The 26,059-nt window shown below is 47.1% G+C and overlaps 1 protein-coding gene across 5 annotated transcripts in view; it reads left to right on the forward strand.

Annotated features, from left to right (window-relative positions):
• Window positions 1–26,059, forward strand: part of LOC102379236 (protein Shroom3) — a 100,696-nt gene that overhangs the window by 15,860 nt on the left and 58,777 nt on the right. For 4 of the 5 annotated variants that reach the window (XM_025192085.1, XM_025192080.1, XM_025192081.1 and 1 more), the window contains one exon: window positions 25,130–25,329. The exons of the other annotated variant lie outside the window; for it this stretch is intronic. The gene's annotated coding sequence lies outside the window, so the exon portion shown is untranslated. The remainder of the gene's footprint in view (window positions 1–25,129; window positions 25,330–26,059) is intronic. 5 annotated transcript variants of the gene reach the window in all.

Raw genomic sequence — 26,059 nt, forward strand, 5'->3', positions numbered from 1 at the left:
CCCTCCCTGGGGTGCCTCATGTCTCGTCGACCCCTTCCCTGGAGCACACCCGCTACCCTGGGGTTCCTGCTGCCACCATCCAAGGCTCTGGACTCAATTCTGGCTCTGCGCACCTTGGAAAACACAGGCCTGATCGTCCAATGGGTACTAGACCCAATACAGGCACTTGGGGCACTTCCCCAAGTCAGGGGCTTAATAGGAAAGTCTCCCTTAGTCCACAGACCTAAGGGGCCTCCTAGGCATAATTTAGACTCACCCCTCAATAAGTCTCCCACACCGGTCACAACGGAGAACTTTACTGATTACAGCGGGTAGGGTGAAAACAGGGTAAAAGGTAGAGCAGTATCAGCAATATCAGAGGAATATCAGAGGAATCCCATAGACCAAACCAGCAAGGCTGAGGTAGCCCTTTTGATCACGCATCTGAGTTACTGTAAGCTAAATATCTAGTTGGATCTCGAGTAGCTTACTCACACGCATCATCCAGAGGTGGCTGGAGTTTTCCTCTGGAGGCAGGTCACTCTTTGAGCATGCGGTTATGAGGAGGGAGCCTGTTTCAGATTTACCTGGGTGACCGCATGGCTAATGGCTACCCTTCTTCCTGGACCGGACCTTTTTATAACCTCTCTGACCTCAGCAGCCCAGTCCAATCGAAGCTGCCCGTGCTGGGCACTCACCCACGAAGCTGCCAGTGCTGGCCACTAGCCAGCCAATTTAAAAAGCATCACGGGTCACCTGGGCCAGTGAGCAGGGCTTTTCCCTCCCCCTCCCCAGGTGACCAGAGAATCCACATCCGAGGCACCAGGCTTTTGTTATGTAGGCAGGGAGGAAGATCCCCCTCCCTGAGGAATTCAACACCAGCCTCTCACGCTGGCAGAGAGATTTCTGGAGAGGGACACAGACGGTGGCATTTCTGCCACAGGGTGTAGTATGGGTGATAATAATGCCATTGGGCCTTCTGCACCAGTTCTCTGGGCCTCTGTGTAGCTGTCCCTGTGCTGCCAGACCCATGCAGCTGCCTGCAGCACCCAGCACAGGGGTACAGTGTGAGACTGGGTGCCGCACAGTGAGGTGTTGTGCCATAGCACCTGCAGGCTCTGAGCAGGCTGCTAGGGGTTACCTATGGAGCTAGTCTGAGTAGCCAGGAGCTGCCTGCAGCTAAGCCAGGGTCCTGACAAGCTTGGCAGGAGCCTTCAGAAGCCTGCAGGCCTAGACAGCGTGGGCCTGGCAGCCGCATGGCACTATGGTGCCAGGCAGAAGTGCCGGGGTGTAGGCAAGCTGGCACAGCTGGCCTGTGGTCTGCACACGGGGACACAGTGGCCTGGTATGGCCTCAGAGTCTCTGCTGTTGTGCCCCAGGGCTCACTGTACCTGCAGGCTTTTAAGGGCCTGGGGCTGGGGTGGGCATAGAGCCCGCCCAGTCCTGGGGCAGAGGAGGCTCCTGGCCTTGGAGCCCTGGGGCTAGCCTGAGGCTGGCCCCCTAACAGTGGGGCTGACTGGGAGCAAATTTGCTCCTGTTTGGTGTCTACATGTGTGTTACTTCAAAGTAACTACTCACAAGTAAATCTGCTACTTGCATTTGCAGGTAGCAAATTTACTCACGTGTAGCAATTTTTACTGTGCAGTAAGCATTTGCACATGTAGACATGCATGCTTACTGTGCAGTAAACGATGCTACTCCACAGTAAAGTATTTTGTGTAGATATACCCTGTGGGGAACTTTATGCTGCCACTACCACTCTGTGGAGTAGAAGTTATCTACTCTCTGGATAACTTCAGTCTTCAGAACTGTAAGCCTGGGAGCTTTCATGAACACTGAATTTACACATACAAAAAGAAACACTAATCATGCCAGACAGTGAAGGACCTACATTTTAATAAGCAGCAATTTAAGGTATCTTTTAAAGAGTGAAAATCTCTAGGTTCAATATCTAGAAGCATTTTAATGCTGTGGGAAGCTTACTATCTGACTTAAAGAGCAAAATAGAGTCTGAATATTGTGGAGACACATGCAGTCGGCACAAGCTAAAAATGTACATGTGAGTGCCCTTCAAAGTATGCAGTAATTCTTCAAGACAAAGTGAGAAATAGGGCTTTCTCAAAAACAAAGACTGAGTTCATTTTCTCAAACATCCTTCAGTCAGTGGCATATTTAGCAAGGAACCTGTTTTTACCAAATTAATGAAAAGCCCCGGTTCAGTCCCCTGCTTCCAAACAGTTACAGGGACAAAGCAGCTCACTTGCATGTTTGTTTGCGTGGGTGCACATGAACATAGCTTAGCATGCTTGTGGGATTGAGGTCAGATCAAAAAAACTGATCCAGGCTAAAAAAAATCCTGGAAATCTTTGGGATTAGACATCATGGCAGGGTCTAAATCCAGTCTCTTTTCTCCATAGCTTTCCCCCAGTTTAGCAGATGAGTGTGTATATTCTCTACCTACATGGGGCGATTATGATTGCGGTGTTCATTCTTCACAGAATACTCTAGTTTAGACATTTCATTAATGTTTGTTGATATATTGCTCACTATTGTTTCTTTTTTATTGAAATTCTATGAATTTAGCACTGTCAACAAAGAGCCACTAGGATACCTATCATATCCTTCAATCTGTGATGATATTACATAGGAATTCCTATACTGGAATAGCTTGGTAATCCTTCTTATGATTTGATCTGTTTCCCTTACTCTCCCTTAATTCACCCCCCAGTTCCTTAAAATTGTTTTCCCTGATTCTATCCCTACATTCATGGAATCATAGAAATGTAGGGCATGAAGGGGCCATCAGAGGTCATATAGTCCAGCCCCCTGCCTGAGACAGGATCATCCCTATCCAAACCACCCCATACAAATCTTTATCTAATCTAGTACTACAGCTACACAGTCAATTCTGTCACAAAACCTAACCTGCCATAGGTAAAGCAGGGCAACAACAGTGACTAGTGTCTTGCCGCTGTAAAGGTTGTTAGACTCTGCTGAAGAAATTCAAGGAAGAGGGCCATGCCCCTCAGTACACAGGAAGGCAAACATCCCTACTGTCCAGACAAAACGTTGGGGGTTGGCTGTTCTTGTAATACCATCCTAACAAGTGTAATTGCAGATACCTTTGTGATTTATGTACCTAATATTTTTTTAAATTCCTATTTCTCTAGAGGTAGGTGCTACATGGGATCATTTATATTTCTCTTCCAGCAGGGTGCCCCACTTTAATGCTATTTTGACTTTAAATATACCCATGTGGGTTGAAGAGGCTGTCGTTGCTGTACATAGATTGGCCACAGGGGGGTGCATCTAGACGAGCATGGTCATGCGGTATGTGGCGCTGCAAACACCTTTGCAATGCCACATACCGCACAGTCCAGAGTTGTCCGTGCTGCAAGGGCATGCTGCCCAAGCATGAGCTGCTCCATTTTCGGGGGTTTGTTCCATGGTTATTTTTGACCCCTGGATATCCAAGGGTAAAAAAGAAAAATGCAGAAAAAAACCCAAAGTTGTGCATGCTCAGGCAGGATGCGCTGCTAAAAAGCAGAGCTGGGCCTCTTGGAACCATGCTGCAGCTGCCGGCAAGTCTCCGCCTGGCAGGATCACTATAGCTGCAGCTCCAGGAGGCCCTCAGGACCCCAGGTAAGGCTGTGGCCAGCACAGTCCTGGCCCCAGCCTTCCCTATACCACCTGGGGCAACTTGCCGCATGCCAAAGCACACGTGACATGGGTATTCCCTGGGCACAAGAAGTGGCAGCGCAAGGTGTGTCACCGCTACATGACCCAGGGAACCAACCATCTATGCACGTCTGGACTGCACAGGGCTTGCTACAGAGTGACTATTCCTCTTCCTATTCCTCTTCCTATTTCTATGGAAGGATAGGACCTTGATGTGCAAGGTTCTCAGTAGAACTGCACAGGAAACGTTTTTCCTGTCACTATGAAACTTTTCTTGCTTTTGCAGTAGGATGAAAACAAAATCTTCCAAACTTTCTTCACAAGAAGTGATTCTAAACTAGCCAATAGCCTGCTGTGCCTGATTCAGGCCGAAGACTTGGATCTCGGTGTCCAACATCTTAGGGGTGTGCCTGACACACCAGTTTGTTCTGGAGTTAGTGTCTCTCTCATTTTGACTAGAAATTCTATCCTAGAGCTATGAAAGCGTTCTTCAAAAAGGCTGTTTCAGAACAAAGGCAGACAAGGTTCCTTGCGTGAATTTGATATCTTTTATTAGACCAACCCAAATGGTTGGAGAATAGTTATTAAGCAAGCTTTCGGGTTCAAAAACCCTTCGTCAGGCTAAGGAAGCTTCAGCAGTTGGTGTGTGCTCTTCCTGGATGGAATGAAAAGTAAAGAAGCCAGGGGCTGGGCTGGGGAGTCAGTTGCCAGGCAGATTGTAATGTATCAAAAATCCAATGTCTATGTTTAGTCCATGATCTCTAGTATCCAGCAGGTTGATGAAATGGAGCTCATAGGCTCGTCTCTGGGAAGTGTTGTGTAAGTTTCCCTTGAGGATCAGGACTGAGAGATTGGAGAGAGAGTGGTCCTCCTGTGAGAAATGTGCCCCCACCGGTAATTGAGTGTTTCTGTCTTTGATGGATTTCCGGTGTGCGTTCATTCTGGTGCACAGTTGTTGCTTGGTCTCTCCTACATATCTTCCATCAGGGCATTTGGTGCATTGGATGAGGTATATTACATTTCTGGAGGTGCAGCTGTAAGATCCAGGGATGCTGATGGCTCTGTTGTGGGGTGTAGTAATAGTGGGGGTGGTGGGGATGTGTTGGCAGGTTTTGCATTTCTTGTCCTGGCACGGTCTGGATCCTTTTGGTGCATTCTGGGCTTGAGGAAGTTTGCTTCTGGTGACAAGGTTGGCGAGGCTCGGCGCCCGTCCGAAGGCCAGGATGGGCGGCCCCGGGAAGATCCCTTCAAGAATAGGGTCTCCCTCCAATATAGGCCGCAATTTCCCGAGGATTTTCCACACAGGTTCAAGGGATGGGTGATACGTCATAACCAGCGGTGTGCGATTTGTGGGTGTTTTTCTTCTGTACTGCAGCAGTTCTTCACGTGGTATCCAGGTGGCTCTTTCAAACATGCGATCTACCTCTCTGGAGGAATGTCCTTGCTGGGTGAAAGCCGTTTTCAGATTGGTGAGGTGGCAATCCTGGGTGTTCTCTTCAGTACAGATGCGGTGGTATCTGAGGGCTTGGCTGTATATCACAGCTTTTTTGGTGTGTTTCGGGTGATTGCTGGTTCTGTGCAGATATGTATGCTGGTCTGTGGGTTTCTTGTATAACATGGTCTGTATTTTACCCTTCTGGATACTGATCATTGTGTCTAAAAAGGGGATGTTGGTGCTGGAGTATTTTAAAGAAAGTCAGATGGAGGGATGGTGACTGTTGAATTTCTGATGGAACTCAATCAGAGATTGCAGGTTCTCACTCCAAATGATGAAGATGTCATCGATGTATCTTAGGTATAGTAAGGGTTTGATGGTGCAGTTCTTGAGGAAGTTTCAGAACAAATGCATTTTCACACAGAACTTTGGTTTCAGCAAATAATCAACATTTTTCTGATGGAAACTGTATTTGACAAAAGAATCCCTAATCAGCTCAAGTTCCAAGACATTAGCAGAGGTCTCACAGACATCATCATTATCAACTAAGCCACACCACTTCCAGAATAGGATCTGGAGGAGACAAGAGTTCGTGGAACACAGGACGCTGCCACTTAGAAGTTAATATCACTGGTGAAGTAGTTCATATTATGGTTTATTTTTAGATCAGCCACAAGAGGGCTGATGACAAACACTCAAGCAGTTCTGCCTTTTTTGTGCAAAAGAAGTGCCGTCTAAAAATCAGTATGTACATTTTCGGGTGAGAACTCTTTGGGCTTCCTTCTATGTCTCTGCTCTGGTAATGTGTTTTTCAAAACCGACAACTACAGTGTAAGGCCTCTCATGAAATGTTTTCAGACATTAAGATGATCAGGAAGAGTATAGAAGAGGCTGAAGTCAATTCTGCTTTCTAGGAGATAGGGATTAATCAGCTATAGGAAATTTTCTTGCACAGGAGGAAATAATTACATCTCAGGGTTGGTGACTTAAATCTACAGAATAAGAATATTCAGAGTTAAAGATTGAAGCACTGTCTTTATATCCCTTTGCTGAGGTCAGGGCAGCTCGTAGATGAATTTCAGCACTAGGGCTGCCTAGCTATGTGCTCAGAGGTGGTGGGGGCGCCATTTTAATTAGAGCAGTTTCCAGACAGCCGCTCTAAATAAAACAGTTTACTGTCACATGTATTAAGTGACTGCACATTTCAAAATGGCTGTGGGATGCTTTATTTAAAGCTCATTCACAGAGGAATGTGTGGGGGCTTAATGCACGTGATAGTGAGGGGATGCTAGAGCTTTCTAATTAGAACACAGAGCAGATTCGATTAATTGAGTCTGCTGCACTGTATTCTAATTAGAATGTGAACAAGCACATCTGTAGGCCCCCCGCACGTCATATTACATCATGCAAATCACAGTGTAACCGGGCATGATAAGGGAAGAAAGGAAATCTTAACCTCTTTGCTTCCTGCTTTGTGTGGGCATGTCAGACCTGTGTTTGTGTTAATATCATGTGACAGTAGTTGGGTTTTGTTGTTAATTAGAATGTACAAGAAAATGCCTAAAAGTCTCAGGAACTATAAAGAAACTTGCCACAACTCTAAGGAGTTGTTCCACATTAACTTTCTAAGTATCATGGGTCCACTGGTGCAGTCTTCGAGCAAATGTTTATTAAAAAAACTTTAAATCCTGCATAATGCTGTTTATGGTAACACTATCACCAACCCAAACTGTCGTCTCCCCTCCTCCCTCCCCCCCGATTAGCACTGTCTTTAAAATGAGATTGTAGAATTAATAAGCATTGGGTCTTGTTTTTTAATTTTGGAGTCTTAAGACTTGGGGTTCATGTCCTCAACTTTATGTCTGTTATACAGAAAGGAAGAAGTATACTTTAAAAAAAAAAAAAATTTCAAGATTTTCCTGAAATCACATGACTCCAAGAGCCTAGAGCCTTTAGAAAATCCTAATAACATGAGATTGGCAATGGAACTGCAAATGTTTGCAACGGCATAAGAATTCGGGAGTACTTGGGTCCAAAGATTTGGACAGGAACTGTCTCTCATCATAATATCCTAGATTTTAATTAGAACCATGGATAGATCCAGATAGGAAAATACAATGCAAAATGACAGCAGTGCAAACGCTGGAAGTGAAAACAGTGGAGAGAAGGACAGCAGTGAGGGCAAGTGAGAAATATTCAGGAAGAAATAAGAGTGTTCCCCAGAGTTATGGTTAGCAGTAAAATGCACAGAAGCACAAATATTATGTGAAGAAATTGATACAAGAGAGGACTGTAACATCAGGTACACAAGTAGACTGGAGAGAAGATGAGATGGAATGCAAGAGACTGGAAATAGAGACAAGGAGGCAAAAAATTGGAATGAAGAGCAAAGTTCCTGAAAAGTTAAGATAAATAATATGAAATGTTTCAAATATGTAGGTAATCAGGGGTCAGTATGGGACACAAATAAAGGTTTAAGAGAAGGTCAGAGTAATTTATAGATCAAAGTTACTAAAACTTTAAATGAATTCTCTAGAAAGGAAGGGTCAGACAGCTAGGAGGGGTGAGAAGGGGAGATGAGACGTTAGATATCAGAGACAGATAAACATGTCTCAGGGTAATTGATTCAGGGATAGGGTCAGACTTAAGGCCACACAAGATCCATTGCAGAATTCTGAAGGAGGCAGCAAAAGAGGGGAAACCTTTTAGCAGATAGATTGTTTAGAAAATAGAAAAGGAGCAATGGACTGCTGAGGAGATACAGAGAAGGTGGGGCAAAACTCTTCTTTGGGGTCCAGATTTTCAGCTGAGTAGCCTAGATGACTTGAACAGAGATATACTGAAGATAGTGGGAGGGGAGAATAAGAGGTTCTTAGTTTTGGCCTCCAAAGACACAAGGTTGCCATATGCAACTGAATTAATATAAATATGTTAGTGTATTTGATGAAGAGATTAAAGCAGTGGTCAGCAACTTTTTTGTAGCAGCGGACCAGAATGACCTGGTTCAGGTCTGAGGCAGGGAAGTACTAGGACCTGGCTGTCACTGTTGCCAAATGCAACTGCTTCTTTTTACCACTTAGTCGTGGCACAGGCAAAACTTCCCAATGCCCAGGCATGGTACAGATACAGATGAAGACCTCTGTTGTCAAAAGATGTCCAAACCCACCCCTTTCCCAGGTCCGTGGGCTGAATCCAGCCCATGGGCCATGCGTAGAGGATCCCTGATTAAAGGAAAACCAGAAAAGTGTGGCAATAGGAACGACTTGAAAATATCATGAAGAATGGTGTGTACCAGTAGAGTCCAACACTATTACTCATGTCATGACATCTTATTTTTCAGTTAAATTGGGTGAAATTCTGGTCTCACAGCCGTTTATGGTAAAACTCTCTTTGACTTCCTTAGGACCATGACTTTACCTGATAAGGCAGGCAGAGTAAATGAGTCAGAAATTGACCCTCTAATTATATAAAAGAAACTCATAGCTATAAAAGAATGGGAAAAATAGCAGAGGGAGAGCAGAACTCTAAAAAGATTATGAGAGAGAATAACTACTCAGAAGGTTTATAAACTTAAAGTCAATTGAAGCTTTTCATTCTTGAGAATTTTTGAGGATCAGGTAACTTAAAGTTTATGTTAACAGACTTAGACCAATGCTAGGCTTCTATTTAAAAAAAATCTTAGCTTTAATGCATAATAGTACATTATGTATGATAGTATCCTTTGGGCAATTGTTTGGCTTACTGTCAAGCAAAGAGGAAAAGGGCCTTGCATTTTAGTTAGGGAAAGGTTGGACAGAATGTCTTTGTACAGTGAGTGGTCAACGTGTGTGGCATTAAATACCAAAGGCACAATGGAAGCAGACAGTATAAATAAAGTTTAATAGAAACAGTGCAGGAAAGAAAATATTTTGGGTGCAGCTGCCAATTTAAGATGGGCAGTGGAAGGATGTTATATATACCACTAGACCTCCCATCTCCTAGTAAAAACTTTAGTAAAAATGTTGCATATAGCAGACTCCAAAAAGACAGCTGCAGAGTTGTACTATTCAAAGATGATCATTCTCGGTTTTAGCTATGCAATTGTGAGTAAAAAGAGCAAGAGATGGGTAGCTAGCATATTATCTGTCCCCAGCTGTTAAAGGGAATCATTCATGCCCCAATCCACTACATAGATTTCACATTGTTTGAAAAAGATTGTTGTACAGAAGATGAGCAAGTGATTTTCATCTGAGCAATGACAGTTGAGGGCCAAGGTGTTTAACTGATGTGTGATTTATGAATGATTCCCTACTTTGGGGTAAATGGAACTAGCAACATCATGTTTGTAAAGGCTGGTGTGCATTTAGTCATTATGGACAGAGCCTTCCCTGACAATCTATGTCCTACAGTGTTCAGGTCACTTGGCTTACTGTGGGGTAGGGTTTGCTATTGGAGCTCTCCTTTACCTTTGCATTAAGATGACAAACAGTTATGGTGACACACATGGGCAGATCCCAGATGTATTGAAGAGGCTTGCAGCACACTGCCCCTCCAACCATGGCAGGATGGAGGGGGATGGGTGATACCAAGGAGTGGGGGAGAGAGCAGGCACATGAAAAAAGGGTGGACCAGACCCCCATTGACATGACTGTACTCCAGCTGTGGGCTGTAGGGAGCAGCTGCTGGGTAAGCCAGGCTCAGCCAGGGACAGCACTGGTAGTCTGCAGTTTCTTCCTTTCATCATCTGCCCATTGCTGCCCTCCATCCCTCACAGGGTTACCCATTGGCTGGAAGCAGGTGCCAAAAGGAGGAACCTATGTACTGCCACTGCTGTCCCTGACTGAGCCTGGCTCCCCTCACATCTGCTCCTTGCAGCATGTCAGGAACAGCTCATGGGATCCTCCTATGCCTTTGTCAGCCAAGGGCAGCAGCACACAGGTTCCTCCTTCTAGCACCTGCTCCCAACGAGCCAAGAGAAACCTGCAGGGCAGGGGGACAGCAGGGAGTTGGTGCTGGAAGGCGGAACCTGCATGCCCCTGCCACTGTCCCCTGCTGAGCCTGGCATCCTGCCCAAAGCGAGAGCAGGGAGGGTAAGAGTGGCTCTGGGGCTTCCCCTGCATGCAGATCAGTTTGAACAGTGACACCGCAGTAGAAGTAGGGTGCGACTGCACTGCCACACCCCTTTTAGGGACATAGTTTCTTAGTCCCAGGCATTTCACTTTTTACTACCACTTAGGCAGTGGATGGAAGGGGGAGGATGGGATGGACACATCTCAAAGCTGAATTACAGCTTCACTGCAACTATTGCATTGAGCAGAGAAACTGATGCCTGCACTTTAGAAGAAAGGGGAAGTTACAACTCCAGGACACTGTAAAGGTTTTAGGAGAGTTCAGTGATGATTTTCCCTTTGCAGGGAAATATTTATGCTGGGAACTACGCAGGCACTTTTCATTGTCTCAGAATCAGTCTGTGTAAAGGCTGAGTTAAGTTTTATCTTTTGTTTTAAAGTGGCTTTTTTTGCATAGTGGTGTTTTTCCATACTATCAGACCATAACCATCCATAACACTTTAGAACAGCCCAATATGGCCTAATTCTCGGTACTGGTAAACACCCCCCATTCCCATTCAAAATCAGTGGGAACTCCTGCAAATAAAACCCGTGGGACCAAGTTCTAATGTATTTAGCTTTTATTCAGTTCTTACTCAAGTAGTTTCCTATAAAGGCAACAAGAAAAGAGAGAGTGGGCCTGTTTCTCATTTACATTAAAGCCACTTTACACCATGGTGGTAACTTGATGGAGGAACTGCAGGCCTATACTTCAGTTGCCCGCTTTAAGAGTTGTTTATACTGCCAAAGTGTCACTGGGTGCATCTACATGTGCATTAAAGCACCATTACTGCGCATTCAGTTTAGTACCTCTAATGTGAGGCACTACATGCATGCGTAGTAGCCAGCACTAATGCATAGTAGCAATGGCGCATGGTCTTTTTGTGACACTTAATGTGCAGTAGACTAATTCTACTGCACATTAACATATCAGCATGGTTTTTGCTGTGACATGCTAATGCACAGTAGAATTAGTCAGTTGCACTTAAAGGGCATTTATACATGTACCTTTATCTGCTCTGATGCATCAGAAATCCAGTGTGTCAGAGCAGACTTGCTTAAACTAGCTGCTTTATACTATTTTGATCTAGTCTTGCAAGGGACCCATGTCTGTATTTTTCATATATCTAGATCAGTGGTAGTTCTGGACACACAAGGAATGCAGGCTGAGACCCTTCACTTGGAGATGTCACCAGTTAGTACCCAGCACCCAAACAAGTATCCTTATTACTATTATTTCTACTACTATAACCACAACTACCACTATTTTATTTTGCAGGAGCACATAAGAACCCCCAGTCATGGACCCAGAGACTTTCTGTTAGGTATTCCACCAAAACAGAACAAAAAGACAATATTTCACAATGTAATTATATGACATGAGACAACAGATGGATAGAGAGAAAGAAGCAAAAGCCAAATATGGGGCTATGCTAGTCAGATAGCTTAGTAGTGGTCTCAACACACTGGAGCTAAGTACAGACAGTCAAAAAGCCCAAAGCTGAATCGATTCAAGCTTTGCAGGTTAATCTAAGATGCATAGATTGAACTGAAAAGCAAGTGAACAGACATTCACTTTAGATTCTGGAAATGCAGCCCCATGCCTGCAGTGACCCAGGCCATAAGTCAGGGGATGCTAGAGCATGCTTCCAAGCTCCACTGAAGCAGACAGCTTGGTCCAAAGCTAACCCGCCCACCCTGTGAGGGCCAGGGAGGAGGGGGCAGTGTGGGGGATGTACAAAGCATCCTGGGATGTTGGGGAGTTAACTTGAATCTGGAGTGGATCTGGAACAGAAGTTCAATAAACCAATTTAACCTAAATCAGTTAAGGCTGATACTACATACATCCAGGTTTATCTTAGATACGGTTACCATATTTCCAGTTTCAAAAAAGAGGACACCTGTTGGGGGGGGCATAATATGATTGTGGGGGGGCAGTGATATGCCTGTCCCCTGGCCCTCACTCCAAAGCCTCAGCCTCCCCCCCCTAGCTCTGCTGCTGCCTCTTACTCCTGACCCAGTCCCTCACCCCCAGACCATGCTGGTACTCCTCACTTCCAACCTGCAGCCCTCCCCACAGTCCCTGCTGATGCCCCTCACTCCCAACCTGCAGACTCCTGGCCCCACACTTCGGGCCCACATTCCACCACCCTCCCGGTGCCCCTCGCTCCCAAACCACAGCCTTCCCCAACCCCCCTCACTCCCAACCCGCAGCCCCCTGCCCCCCCAGCCCTGCCACTGCCCCTCACTCCTGGCCCACAGCTCCTGCTCCCTGCAGCCCTGCAAGCATCTCTAGACTATCCCACCCCTGTGAGCACAGGCACCAGCATGGCCCAGCCATGCAGCTCCTTCCTGCCCTTCCCCTGCTCCCTTCCCCCACTGGAAGAGCAGGTGCCTCCCTCGTCTTGCTGCAGCCCAGTGCTGGGGACAACTTTGATGCTGAGCAGAGCAAAATCCCAAATCCCAGACATTTGTTGATATTTTAAAAAACCACCCATATGGATGGGAGGACCCAAAAAGAGGATGTGTCCGAGAAAACCCAAACATATGGTAACTTTATCTTAAACCAGCTTCTGCCCTTTTGAAAGCAGTTTATGTGCACTGAACTTCTGTTGTGTTACAGATTTGAACTGGTTTCTGATCGGTGATACAGATTTGTGGGTCATTTCTGTCTCTAGCTTAGGAGCCCAACTGCCAATCTAAGCGATCTGAATTTCTGAGGCCTGTCAAATGGTGCTGGAAATCTTTCAGGAATAAGGTTATCACCTCCTTCTCTTTACTTTCTGTGCCCACTTCTGCTTGAAATCCCACAGGAGTAGCTTTGTCTCAAAGCAAAAAGAGCAGAAGTGTAAGTGTTCTGGGTCCAGGGCCATCTCTCTGTTCTGGGTCTGTAATAACAATCCCTCATTTTTTTAACGTGGGATACGTGTTCATTTTATCAGAACCAGCTCTCCCATGTCGCTCCTGCTCTGTCTTGAAATATCCTTCTGTCATGATAGTGTAAATCAGTAATAATAACTGCACTGATAACACTGATGTGAGAGCAGAACTGCAGCTGTTGTCTTGAATAGTGTTTCACTGGTGTACCTGAGGGGGAAGTTCGGTACATTTTTGCATTTCTGCAGGCTCATGGCTGAGCGGTCAACTGCGGGTGAGGTGGCAGGCTGTGTGCTGAGGGAGATCGAATCTGTTTGGCATTGAACTGTGGGGCTCCATGATTTTGTATGCACAACCAACAGCTCTGATGGGCTCATGCTCTCTCTAAATCCCTAAATCATTCCATTCAATCGCATAAGTACAATGAATCCCAATCACAGCCCTCCTGTCTTACACTTCCCCAGGTTCCTCAGAGGCTTATGCCGAGTAGAGTATGAGTAGTCATACGAGGTGAGAGGCAAAGTAGAATGAGACTTGGTAAAAAATCAGTTGAAGCACAATTTGGGGCAGAATTCAGATGGAGATAAGCAGGGTGAGCAAGGAAGCCTTTCTCTCCAGTTCTGGACCAATTAAATTCCCCAATCTAGGTAAAAGTGCTGCCCTGGCTTCCTGGGTATAGCTCATCTGCAATGGCTTAAAATTCCTGGCTGATGCGTGCGGGGATTGGAGGGGCTGGCAGGGGGCTGTGTGTAGGGGGAGGATTTAAATGTATACAAAGAAGTCTTGCCTCTCACAGGAATGGAATCCAAGCTATCTGAAATCTCTAGTCTAAAGCCTTGTGTGTTGGTATGTGCTTTCAGCATGCAGCCCACTGAATATAGAACAAGAAACAATTACAGCACACCTCAGTTTGCAGCTCTCCATGGGACAAAGCAGGAGGGAAAGAATAGACAAGGGAAGAGAATTTTTCTCACACAGATATTTTATTCAGAGGGCCTTTTTCTTAATTAGCAAAATGACGATTGTAAGTCCTACATTTGACAGTGAGAATTATTGTTATTGAGGCTGCCAATAGTTTCAAGCTCTTTTATTTTCTGAGGAGGAAAGAATTGTGTTAGTTAATAGTTACACAATCTGTTTTCTGTGTGTTTTTTCCTATGCATGTGATGTACCTAGTTGACTATTTGTGTACTAACCTAATAGGAATTTTTTTTTTGGTCCTCAGCCACCAGTCTGTGCTGACAGGATTTTTCTGATGGTATAAGATCAGAGATTTTACAGTCAGGGAAGATACAGCAAGTTGTTTAATTTGCTTTGTGTGCGGTGTTAAACTTTGTAGAAAAGAGGTCTTCAGAGCTTTGCTCCCCAGTTGTGGAATGCATTTCCTGCTCTTGTGCAAAATACAGGCCTGGCCTCTCCAACAGAAAATAAGGGTCCATTACCTGAGTCTCCCACTGACTTTCAGTGTGATTTAGGCCAGCCATATCAATTCCTCAGGCCTCAATTTCTTATCTGTAAAATGGAGCTATTTCCTTTCTTCCGGTTTGTGTTTTGTCTATTTGACTATAATTTCAGGGATCATTTCTCTAGTCGGTGACTAGAGAACTGTGTCCGGAAGTGATTAATCTCTCTCTCTTGCTTTATGTACAGCATTCACCACAACAGGTCCCCAACCCCACAATTATCATTTGTAAATCTTAGGCTGTAAACATAGTTAGAAGTTTGAAGCTGTAGTGGACTGTTGCCGATCACTGATGATCTGTGTTGCTTGGCTCCTCCAAAACTTTTTGTAAGGATGAATTTATTGGTCAAGCTCTGCCAGATGTAACTAAGGGAAGAAGTTCCCCCTTTAAATCCAGCTTGGCAATAGTGTTCTTTCCCCACAGACAAAAACAGGAACAATAATGGCTTTTAGCAGCTGGTTTACCTCAGCCAGGATGCATTGTTTTTTGTTCATATTAAAAATGAGATGTTGATGTTATCTTACCCTGCCCCCATCCCCATCTCATCTGTATAGATTTTTACTATTTTTAATGTGCTCTTAAAGTTTGGTACACAGTGGGTGCATCTACACAAGATGCAACTGCGCAGTGGTTACTGCACATTTAGTTAGTGCTTGTATAAGCAAGTACTAAATAAATGTGCAGTAACTGAGTTACTGAGCAGTAGCACTGGCAAATTAATTTTAAGTGATGCTACTGTGCAGTAGCCTAATACTACTGCACAGTAGTGTCTTGGTAGGGTTTTTGCCACGTGATGCTACTGCACAGTCAACATGCTGTGATGCTACTGTGCAGTCAACATCTTATGTTTTATTGTGTAGATGTGCCCAGTGACTGTTTGCATGTGTGCATGAGTGCATCTATGTGTATATTTGTATGTGCACACATGCATAGCACTCAACATGCTTTGATAGTCTCTTAGCTTCTCTTGACAGGGACACATGTGTACCAAAGGGCCCTGTTGACCTACCGGTATCCCACACACTCAGTCCAGAGGGTGTCACTGCTGACTTTCAGCACAGGAGAACAGCATGGGCTAGGGGAGTTAGATGACAGCTGAAGAACAGGTGAGGAAAGATGGCTTTCCTTCTGTTCTCCCTTTCCACCACCTATCTGTTCTAGTTAGTTATATGCTTGATGTTTTTCCTGGGCCAGGCCCTCAGCTGGTATAAACTGGCATAGCTCAGCTGCTTCTGTTGTCAAACACAACTTCCCCTTTATGGAAAAAAAGACTATTAGCAAGAGTTTCAAGTTAGACTGGTAGGCGTTTTGAGTTTTCAAAGCATCAGGAAGTGGATTTGTGTCAGGACAACTCCCCAAGCTCACACATAGCTTTTTCTATCCACTCCCACTGCTCCAAAGAGATGCCAGGGAGATGAAAGGCTTTGATTGAAATCCTGTGCCCTGAGCAAGGCATAATTTGGCAGGATGTTGATGTTTATTTGGGAGTGTCCGGGAGCATCTACACAAGCTGTTTACTATGGACTTGCCTAGTTAGCTCCACAGTAAAGTCTCAGCATCTACATATGTGGCCCTACTAGGCCACAGTAAACTAATAAACACTGCCATATGTAAGTACTTGTAAACATGAGTACTATCCTATGGCAGCATTATTTAGAGTGATGTTTCTCAACCTTTTTTTTATACCAGGACCCATTTGTAAATATCGATGGCCAGTCCCAACCCAGTGACCCCTACTTCTGATCCACTGCCCCCTGCCTCCAGGCTCCAGCCCCACAGGGTGTGGGGCAGGTGGTGGTGTGGGACATGGGGAGCCCCAAGCAGCCTGTTTCAGGTTGGAACTCTGACAGCCTGTAAGGGAAAAGCCACAGTTTCCCACATTTTATTCCTTTAAAGGAGAATCCATTTTGTTGATCCATTTTTAAAGTTTGTTCATGACCCATATTCTTGCGACCCACTTTTGGGTTGCAACCCATAGGTTGAGAAACACTGACTTAAAGTAAAGCAATGCACGTCTAGACACTGATGGGGCTGGCTGTGGCACGAGGGTGCTTTTGTGCAGGGACTGCCTGCCAACTAGCCCAGCGCTGGAGGACCCTCATGTCTCAGCTAGCCCCTCAGCAGCATACTGAGCTGTGTCAGAGCAGCCCTGAGTGGTGTGAGATGCAGGCAAGTTTTCTTTTTATTACCATTACAAAATAAATAATGTAAATAAGTAAGGGGGTGATAATTAGAGAACTAGGTCAGAATTTCAGTCTTCTCCTACATTAGTATAAATGTAGTATAACTGTACTGCTGTTGAATGCTTTTCAAAAGCTTCTATTGATTTCCATAACAGAACTCCGTAGGAGTTAAGCATCTAGGTGCTTTTCACAATTCTGGTAGGTACCTATCTGCATCGTGGGGAGACTAAATACCCTTAATAACCTGACCCTCCGTTCCTCAGGATTTACCATAGTGTAACAGGGAGCAGAATCTGTCCTCTTCTTTTCCTTTTTCTATGGACACAAACAGATGTTGCCCTTGTGGTGCCATAAAAATGTTTTTGACAGTATAAGTTTTGAGCAAACAGACATCCTAGCCCAGAGGCAGGCAAAATATGGCCCGTGGGCCAGATCCAACCTGCCAGGCCATTCTGTCTGGCCCATGGGGTCCCTAAAAAATTTACAAAATTAATTATTATCTGCACCTGGCTGCCTGTCAAAGATGACAAGACACCAGCAGCAGTAGGACCCAGGGGGAACCAGCGGCAGGATCTAGGGGTGGCAGGACCCAGCAGCCGCAGCAGCAAGACCTGCCCAGCCCCACCCCTCCCCCAACCGGAAGCCTCTACCTAGCACAGGCTTTTGGCTTGGTGACCCTGGGGCTGTTTCTTGCCTCCCTCTGGGAAACTCAGCTAAGAACACCCGGGGGGGGGGGTAGGGGAGAGGAGGCAAGGAAGGACCATGGGTGATTGCCCAAGTCCTTGGGGCTGTGTCAGGCTGGCTCCTGCTGAGTGCTGTGGTCCCGGCAATGAAGTCAGGGACCACATGGTGCTGGAGTGGCTGGCAGGTGGGGGAGGGGAGAAGTGAGGTCAGTGGCAGGAAAGCGGAGAAATGGCAGAGACACTGGGGGGAGGGGAGTGGCAGTGAGCGGGTGCGCAGGAGCACATTGACATCTGAGCAGGAGCACAGGGCCCACGCCGCTGCACCAGGGCCAGCACCAGCGGGGGCCCAAAGCAGGGTGGCAGGAGCCCGAGGCCTGGGTTGGCAGGGGCTCTAAGTAGTAAGGAGCTGGGCCAGCTCCCCCCTCTCCCTGCTGGTGCAGCCCAGCTCGGCTCCATAGAGCCCCTGCCAGTGTGGGCCCCACGCTTTTGCTTCCCTACTCTGGGCCCCTGCCAGCCCTGGCCCTGGGGCACTGGCTCAGGCCTTGTGCTCCCACCCAGCTGTTGCCACTCTCACGCCCGCCCATTTGCTCTCTGCCACTTACCCACCCAACCTGCCACCGCCATTTCATCGCCACTTTCCTACCCAGGGCCACCTCTTCTCCCCACCCCACTGCCCATCTTCCACCTGTTCTGGCATCACCTGGTTCCCAGCTGCACTGCCAGACCGCAGGACTCAGCAGGAGCCAGCCCAGCCCCTGCGATTCTTGCTCATGGTGCTGGTTGGGCCGGGCCAGCTCCTGTGGCATTCTGGGATGTGGTGCTGGAGTGGTGGGTGAGGGAGGGGAACAGCAGGAGGAGAAGAATAGCAGTGGTGGCAAGCAGGAGTATGGGGCCCATGCTGGTGCCCCAAGGCTAGGAGAGGGAGGGAGAGCAGGGTGTGTGTGTGTGTGTGTGTGTGTGTGTGTGTGTTAGTAGGGCAAGTCCCACACACACACCACAGTACACATGCACTGGGCTGCACTGGAGCCAGTGCACAGGACCAGTCCAGGTGCCACATACAGTGCACTCTCTGTGCCAGACCTGTGTGCCTCATGCAACATGTACCTGCCCTGCTGTGGGGCTTGCACTGCAGGGAGCAGATGGGCTGAAACTGGCATTGTGGGTGCTGTATGCAGCCCAGGGGGCAGAGGCCATGTGCTGCATGCTGTGCCCTACCAGACTGACCCCGAGACTGGCTCTGGGGCTGGTCTGGATTGGGCTGTATTGGAGCCAGCACGCAGGACTAGTCCAGTGGTTTGCAGCATGCAGCACACAGCCCATGCCAGCCTTCTGGGCTGCATGTATTGCCTGTGCGGCTGGTTCCAGCTTATGTACTAGGCTAGTGTTTGCGTTTGGTCCAAGATCCATAGGCTGGATCGTGTGGCTCCATAGGGTGGATGCAGCCCATGGGCCATATATTTGACAACCTTGCTCTAGAAAGAATAATCCTGTAATGGTAGGAGAGTAATCTAGATGGTCCAAGAGGTATTTTCATCTCAGATCTGTGATACCATGAAGCACAGGTGGTGAGTTTATTTCACAAATTGTATTAAATATTTTGTAGTAGTATTTTGCCATTTTGTTGACTACAGTGGGATTACACAGATTTATGCTAGGCAAGCACCTGGCCCAACCTGTTACTTATCAAGTCACTGGAGAAGGAATGCACCTAAGGGATCAGATTCTGGTTTTATTAACACAGATGTAAATCAGGAATAATTCCACTGATTTCAGTGAAATTGGTTCAGATGTATAACTTTGTACACAAATACAGATTCAGGCTCGCTACATTTTCTTCACTGATGAGAAAGAAGAAACAAACAGCTCAGATTTTCAGCTATGAATCAGCATGGCCCCTTTTAACACTGATTTATACCAACTGAAGACTTGTGCTGTAAATATTCTTTGAGGTCTAATCTTCCTCTCCTCCAGTTTTAAGTCAGTGAGTTACCCCTGCCTGACAGTGATATACATGAGAGAAATATCAGTCTCTTAGGGCACTTACAGACATGCAGCTCCCTGCTGTAACTCATGGGGCTTTGCAGGAAGTGTGATGTGTTACAGATATCTCCAGGACCCAACAGACATTCACTGTTGGGTCCCAGATATTGGGAAATGAGCTGTAGTTTAGAGCAGCTGCATCTTTGCAGCCACACTCTCCCTAGCCCTGCCCCTCCTCCCTCCAAGCCCCAGCATTTTCTTTGAAATGGGAGTGGGGGAAGGGAGTGGAGGGAGCTCATTTTGGGGGTTGTCCATTTTGGAGGCTTGGGAAGAAGGACTGGAGACCCTCCAAGGTGGGAGGCTCCAGTCCACCTGCCCCACCATCCAGAACCAGCAGGGCAATCCCCAGAATGAGCTCCCTCTGCTCCCTTCCCCCCTCACATTCCAAAGACAGCGCGGGGAGCTGCTCCCAGCCATGCTGATAGACGGTAATGAAGACACTCCCCTTTGGAGCACCTTCATCTGAACCCTGATATAATGAGGATTCAGATTGTCGCCCAATCGGTCATTTTTAAAGTGCTCTGAAGCTGTGCATTTCTGTCAGTGCATGGCTGTAGACAGTGGTGATGCATAGGGGGTACATGTGCACCCCCTGAGAGCACTGGTGCACCCCCTGTCAGGCTGTGCTCCCTGTTGAGCCGGCGGGCAGGGGGGCAGGTGGGAGCACCAGTGTCGCCCCTGCGAGCGCCAGCCAAGGAGTGGGGCCACCAGCAAAAGCAGGACTTCTGGAAGCGGTGCGGCTGATTTTTGGTGAGTGGGATCAGCTGCGGGGACCCCCGCTCCCCTGCCCCCCACCCCCAGTCAGTTGGATTGGGTGCTGGTAGACCCTCCCCCTGGTCCCTGACTGGTGTCAGGGGGGGCAAGTCCCCCCACTGACTCAAGAGGCACCAGTCACCCATGGCTCTACAGCCATGTGACAAACTTCCACATCTGTCAGCGTCCTTAGGTTTATACTCCTTACACTTAGCGCTTTCCTTTCCAACAGCAGTGTTTTACTGAAGATTCACAGTTCAGAGGTTTTTGTATGGTATGTTGCCATCAGAGACATAGGTGAGTGTTGCTTTATGCAAATTCGTTTTGTGCGGATTTGCTTATATGCAATGACCTTATTTATACCAGTAATTCGCTTTGTGCAAGAAAAATCTGATCTTATGAGAAGTCGGCCGGCAGTGAGCTCCCTGCAGGCTTGCAGAGTTCCAGCCTTCAGGGAGCTGGGAGGAAGTGGAAGGAAGGCGGTGAGACTGGGCGCCACGTGCACGTGCACTACGTGCACATGGCCCCAAGTAGCCTTGAAGGCAGCTCCGGCAGGTAAGTGGAGGGGAAGAGGGGGATCGTGGCCCCTGGAAGGGGGGAGCTGGACAGGGCTGCAAAGGCTCGGGGACAGGGAAACAGGGAACAGCGGGGCCACACAGAGACGGTGCTCACCCTGTGCTGCCTTGATGACACACCTTCTGTGTGAGCTGCTGCTTGCAGCATAGAGCTTGTAGCCTCTCCGCACAGCTCCACTGTTCCCAGCTGCGCTGGGTTGCATCCGCCAGGCGGAAGAGGCACCCGGGGAAGGGAAGCAGGGCAGAGCCAAGTGCGGCGAGCAGCTGGCATTCTCTGCCACCCTGCTTTCCTCCCCCGGGTGCCTCTCCAGCCTGCCCTGTGCTGCCCTGGCAACGCACCCTTTGTGTGTGCCACTGTTTGCAGCGCAGAGTTTGCAGCCTCTCAGCGCAGCAGTTATTGTATTGTGTGATTTGTCATGGTTTGGGGGGCAGTAGAGTGAAGCTGGTACGTATCCCTATTAATTACATGTAATAATGGATTTGCTTTATGCAAATTCACTTTATGCGAGGCTTTTTTGGAATGCGACCCTCACATAAAGAGAGAGACCGGAGTGTATGGAAAGCCAACTATGTCTGCATGTCTAGGCGCTATCACTCTTGTTGAAATTTTGTTTGCAAACAAGAAGTAACCTTAATCCAGGATAATTTGGGAGTGGGAGGGAGTTTCCAGCTCACCAGCCCTAGACTCAGCTGTTTTCCTGGGTGCAGCTCCAAAGCTTCTTTGCTTTCTGTCAACACGCCAGTAATAACAATGTGTTTTGGATCACTGGTCATCTGAAATGTGTGGTGGAAAAAGAATGCTTCAAAGTGCTCAAGGAATCCCAGAACTCTAGCCTGAACTCCTAGTGCATGAAATTTTCTGATAGTTGAAAACTAATGGAGGTATGCTGTTTTTCTCCAGCTGAGGATCTGGCCCTGAGATTATATGTGTAGCATCACATCACCACTGAGTAAAGCATGCCTGATTTTCTGTTTGCAGTGTGTAGCAAATATAAAAAGTAGAAGTAAGGTGCCAACTGATCAGAACAGTTGTGTTTTACAGCCTGTTGGCAGAGTCAGGAAAAATCAAGTTGGATGTCTAGGCAAAAAGCTCTTTTTTACTAAAAGGATCAAAAGTTCTGCATGAAGTTGCAGGATCTCCATCATTGGAGGTGTTCAAGAAAAGATTGGATAAACATTGTTTAGGGATGATCAAGGAATAGAAATGCCTGGAATGTACAACGAAGAGCAGCAGTTAGTCCCAGAAACACCCTCCTCTCCCAGATTGCTTTGAGATCTTGAGAAGAGCTCTGCAGCCCAGAATAAGTGGAATTTGGAGAATCATTCTCAGTAGCAAGAAAATGAAGGAGCTCCACAAGAAAATTAAAGGAATTTGGATACATTTATGGAGGGGATGGGATGACTGAAAGTGGAGTCCTGGCTGTATAGTGAGGGTGTATGATGCGTAGAATTGTATTTGGGGTCCCAAGGTTGTAAAGAAGAGTGGAGGGTGTTTGTTTTTTTCTCATGCTTTATGGCTTTGCTTGTTGCCACTTGAAACAGGGAAGGATTGTTTTACCTCCTGTTACGACAGGTGTCAGAGGGGTTTTTTACCTTCCTCAAAAACATTGGGTGTTGGCTGTGTCCAAGGCTTGGGATTTTGATTGAGGTGTGACTTGTTACCCTGCTTTACCTGTGGATCAGGCCGTACAAGGTTAGGGTGTTCTTGTTTTTTTTTATGGCAATGTTTCTAGTAGTTGTACGACTGTCATTAAAAGAAAAAGGTTAGATCTGTGGTATCTAACTCATTGGGTCCCATGGGTCAAATGGGCAGTGGTTGGTCTACAGCAGGGGTGGGCAGTTATTGTGGCTGGAGGGACATTCAAGTTATGGTAAGTTGTCAAGTTCTCTAAGGGTAGCCCCGCCCCTTGACAGGTGCCCACCCCCTGGTCACCATCTTGGGTCTGGAAGTCCCACCCCTGACTTTTGCCACCGAAAATCCCTCCCCTTGCCCCAGAAGTGCTCCTTCTGGAAGGTTGGGGAGAGGTTTGCTATCTTAGAACTGGAAGAAAAAAGAAATCATATACTAAAAATCAAACATCTGCTATAACAAATTTTAATTTTATTTCAAAAACTATTTTTGTTCTGATTTATGTGTGTTTGCATAGTGTGTATAGAGGCAATTGCATAATAGCTCATAATAAAGTTGTACTCTTGTATATTGTTTAGGGAGCGTGGGGGGAATGCGGGGGGTGGTTGGGGGAGTATATGGTTGTGGGGTGTAGGGTGTGGATATGGTGAGGGTGAGCTGTGTAGGGAGTATGAGGGGGTGTTTGTGGGGTGTGGGTGTATGTGTGTGGGGGGTGTGGAGTGTGTGTGTGGGTATGATGGGGTGTGTGGGAGGGTTTTGTGTGTGTGTGGGTATGGTGGGGTGTAGGGTGTGTGATTGGGGTGTGGGGTGTGTGGGAGGATTGTTCTTTGTGACATGGCTGAGCCCAGCCGGTCTGCAGGTGGTGGTAGGGGAGTGAGGTATCAGTACTGCCTGCCTGGTTTGCAGCATGCTGCAAAGGGCTGGGAAAGCAGCTGCTGCCAGTGGGCAGCAAGATAAGCTTCTGTGGGGGAGAGGGAAGTCAAGCCTGGCACCACTGACTTTCTTGGCCTTTCTTCCACACCTGCCTGGTAGGGCTGCAACCGAGCCCACACTGGTTCCTGCTGTGGCTCCCACCCCACCTGCCTGTCTCGTGCCTTCTTGGTAGGGGATTGTGAGCATCTGAGTTCCTTCACCCCCCTCTCTCCCCCGACTCCCATGCCAGCTGGGCCAGATACAGTTAATTGGAGATTGACCGCCTGTGGGCTGAATCCAGTCAGCTGGCAGGCGAGATCCAGCCCACAGGCCCTATTTTGCCCACCCCTGGTCTACAGATTGGTTCTGGTGAGCAGGATCAATTTGCAGGTTGGATCTGGCAAGCCTGTGAGCTTGATCCAGTGCACAGGGTCAGTCCCTTGGCCTGATCCATCACATGGGGCTGTATTATCTGGCTCACAGGGCTCCGCAAGAATTTAGTGAATGAGTAGTGGCATCATTAATTGTCATTGCTCCAAGAGCTGTAGCAGTTAATGCTGCCCCTGCTTCCCCTCTTCCAATTTCCAGACCCATGGGATAGATGACATAGCTGCATGGGCTGGATCTGGCCTGTGGGCTGGATCTTGATCAACCCTTGGTTAAACAATCACTTGTATAGGATAATTTAGATAGGAGTGATTCTGCCTTGGGCAGGGGTTGGATTAGATGACCTGACTTCCCTTCCAACTTCTATGATTCTTTCACACCCATAAAGTAAGGAGCAGTGCATGGGAAGGGAGGGAAAGGGATCATGAAAGGAGCAAGGACAAGACATGAACTCTTTTGCAGCTTCTGCAGGAAATTGAGGCCAAAAAGCCTGAATCTGCTCTCACATGCACAAGAATAAATCAAGGGCACACTACTGCAAATCAGAGAGGTTAGATCCTCTCGTGACAAACTGACTTATCACTGGCCAAGGATCAGGATCAGGCCCATGTATGTAGGTACACAGACATACACACATATACATCCCTCATCTATATTGATTTTTAAGTGGGTATTAACCTATGGGTTTCAAAAGGATATTTGCATCTCAGTAATTCAGATTAAAAGTAGATTGCTACTGCAGTGTTTTAGACCAGTGTTTCTCAATCCATGGGTTGTGACCCAAAAGTGGGTCGCAAGAACATTGTAAAGGGTGATGAGGAGGTTCGAGGGAATCATGCAGTTTCCTTGTGCAGGCTGCAATGCTGGCAACCTGCATGGAGTCCGCATGCAGCCAGGGGCATGGCGAGCACACAGCATTGTGAGCGCAGCCTCAGCAGCCAGAGAGGGAGGGGGAGGGCCAGATGCAGCAGCCAGAGGAGCGGGGAGAGAGACAGAGACTGTGTGGGTGAGAGACTGTGTGACGAGAGTGTCGAGGGTCATGGGTTACAGCAACCTGATAATTATGCTGATGGCTCCCAGTGTGAAAAGTTGAGAACTGCTATTTTAGACAATCTGTCTGAGATGCTCATGCTGAAAATCCCCTTCATGCTGACAGTCCCCTTGGTTATCTGCAATTATTTTTTGTCTATTCTGCATTTGGATAAGCAGGTTCACAGTGTAACATTTTTGCTGCCAGTCACCAGGTCTGTATGTCTTGTTAAAGGAAATGACTGAATTTGAGAAGCACATTCCATCTATTGTTTCAGAGTTTCTCCTGTTGCAGTTGCTGTATGTTTTATAACAGCATGCAAAGGAATTTTAGCTTTGTTTTGTGCTCTTGTTGTTTAAACTAATTATTTATTGACCTAAGAAGAATCAGAAAAAAATTTTTCCTTTATACCTAAAGGACTAGATACTGAGTAGATGTATATCAGTAGCTACCCAACGTAAAGAGACCAATCGAGGTTTACAGCAGTTGCAGGGCTGGCCAGAACACATCAGGACAATACAGTGGCTATGCTGGGGAAGAGAAGGAGTTTCACTGAGACAGAAGCTGAATTTGAAAAAAAGTTACAATCCCCTTCTCCCAGATCCTGCTATGGGAAGGTAAGTGAGCTAGGGTTGTCTGTGTTTGGTTTGCTGAGTATTTCTCTGGTAGGCTGTATGTGTTTTGGGCGTGTGCTTTGAGCATCTGGGAATGCTGCTACCTGAGTGATTGCTGGGTGGTTGCTGGGTGTTTGTTGCCTGTGTCTGAAAAAAGCCCCAACAAGGGGCAGAGCCATTCCACTCTCAGCAGGGTATAAAAGGAGACTCCTGGAGTGAGCACTAGCAACAGGAGGACAGATCAGGCCTCCCCAATGTCAGAAGGATTAAAACCATTGCCACCAAGAACAAGCAACAGGCGGTGGTGGTTGGAGACTCCCTTCTGAGGGGAATGGAAACATCCTTCTGCCAGCCTGACCTGTTGTCTCGGAAGGTGTGCTGCTTGCCTGAAGCCTGGATCTGAGATGTCACAGAAGGATTACCATGACTCATCCAGCCCTCTGACTACTTATCCATGTGGGCAACAATGATACTGCCAGGGGTGACCCTGAGCATATCTAAAGTGACTACAGGGCTCTGGGTGCAAGGATGAAGGGGGCAGGGGCTCAGGTGGTGGTCTTGATCCTGCCAGTCAAGAGGAAGGGGAAGGCAGGAGTGGAGGCATCCTGCAGAGCTATACATGGCTGCACAGATGGTGTCACCAGCAGGGTTTTGGCTTCTTTGGCCACGGGATGTTGTTCCAAGAAGAAGGATTGCTAGGAAGAGATGGGATCCACCTGACAAAGAGAGGGAA

Source organism: Alligator sinensis, unplaced genomic scaffold, assembly GCF_000455745.1.
Source record: "Alligator sinensis unplaced genomic scaffold, ASM45574v1 scaffold578_1, whole genome shotgun sequence".
Lineage (NCBI taxonomy): Eukaryota > Metazoa > Chordata > Crocodylia > Alligatoridae > Alligator > Alligator sinensis.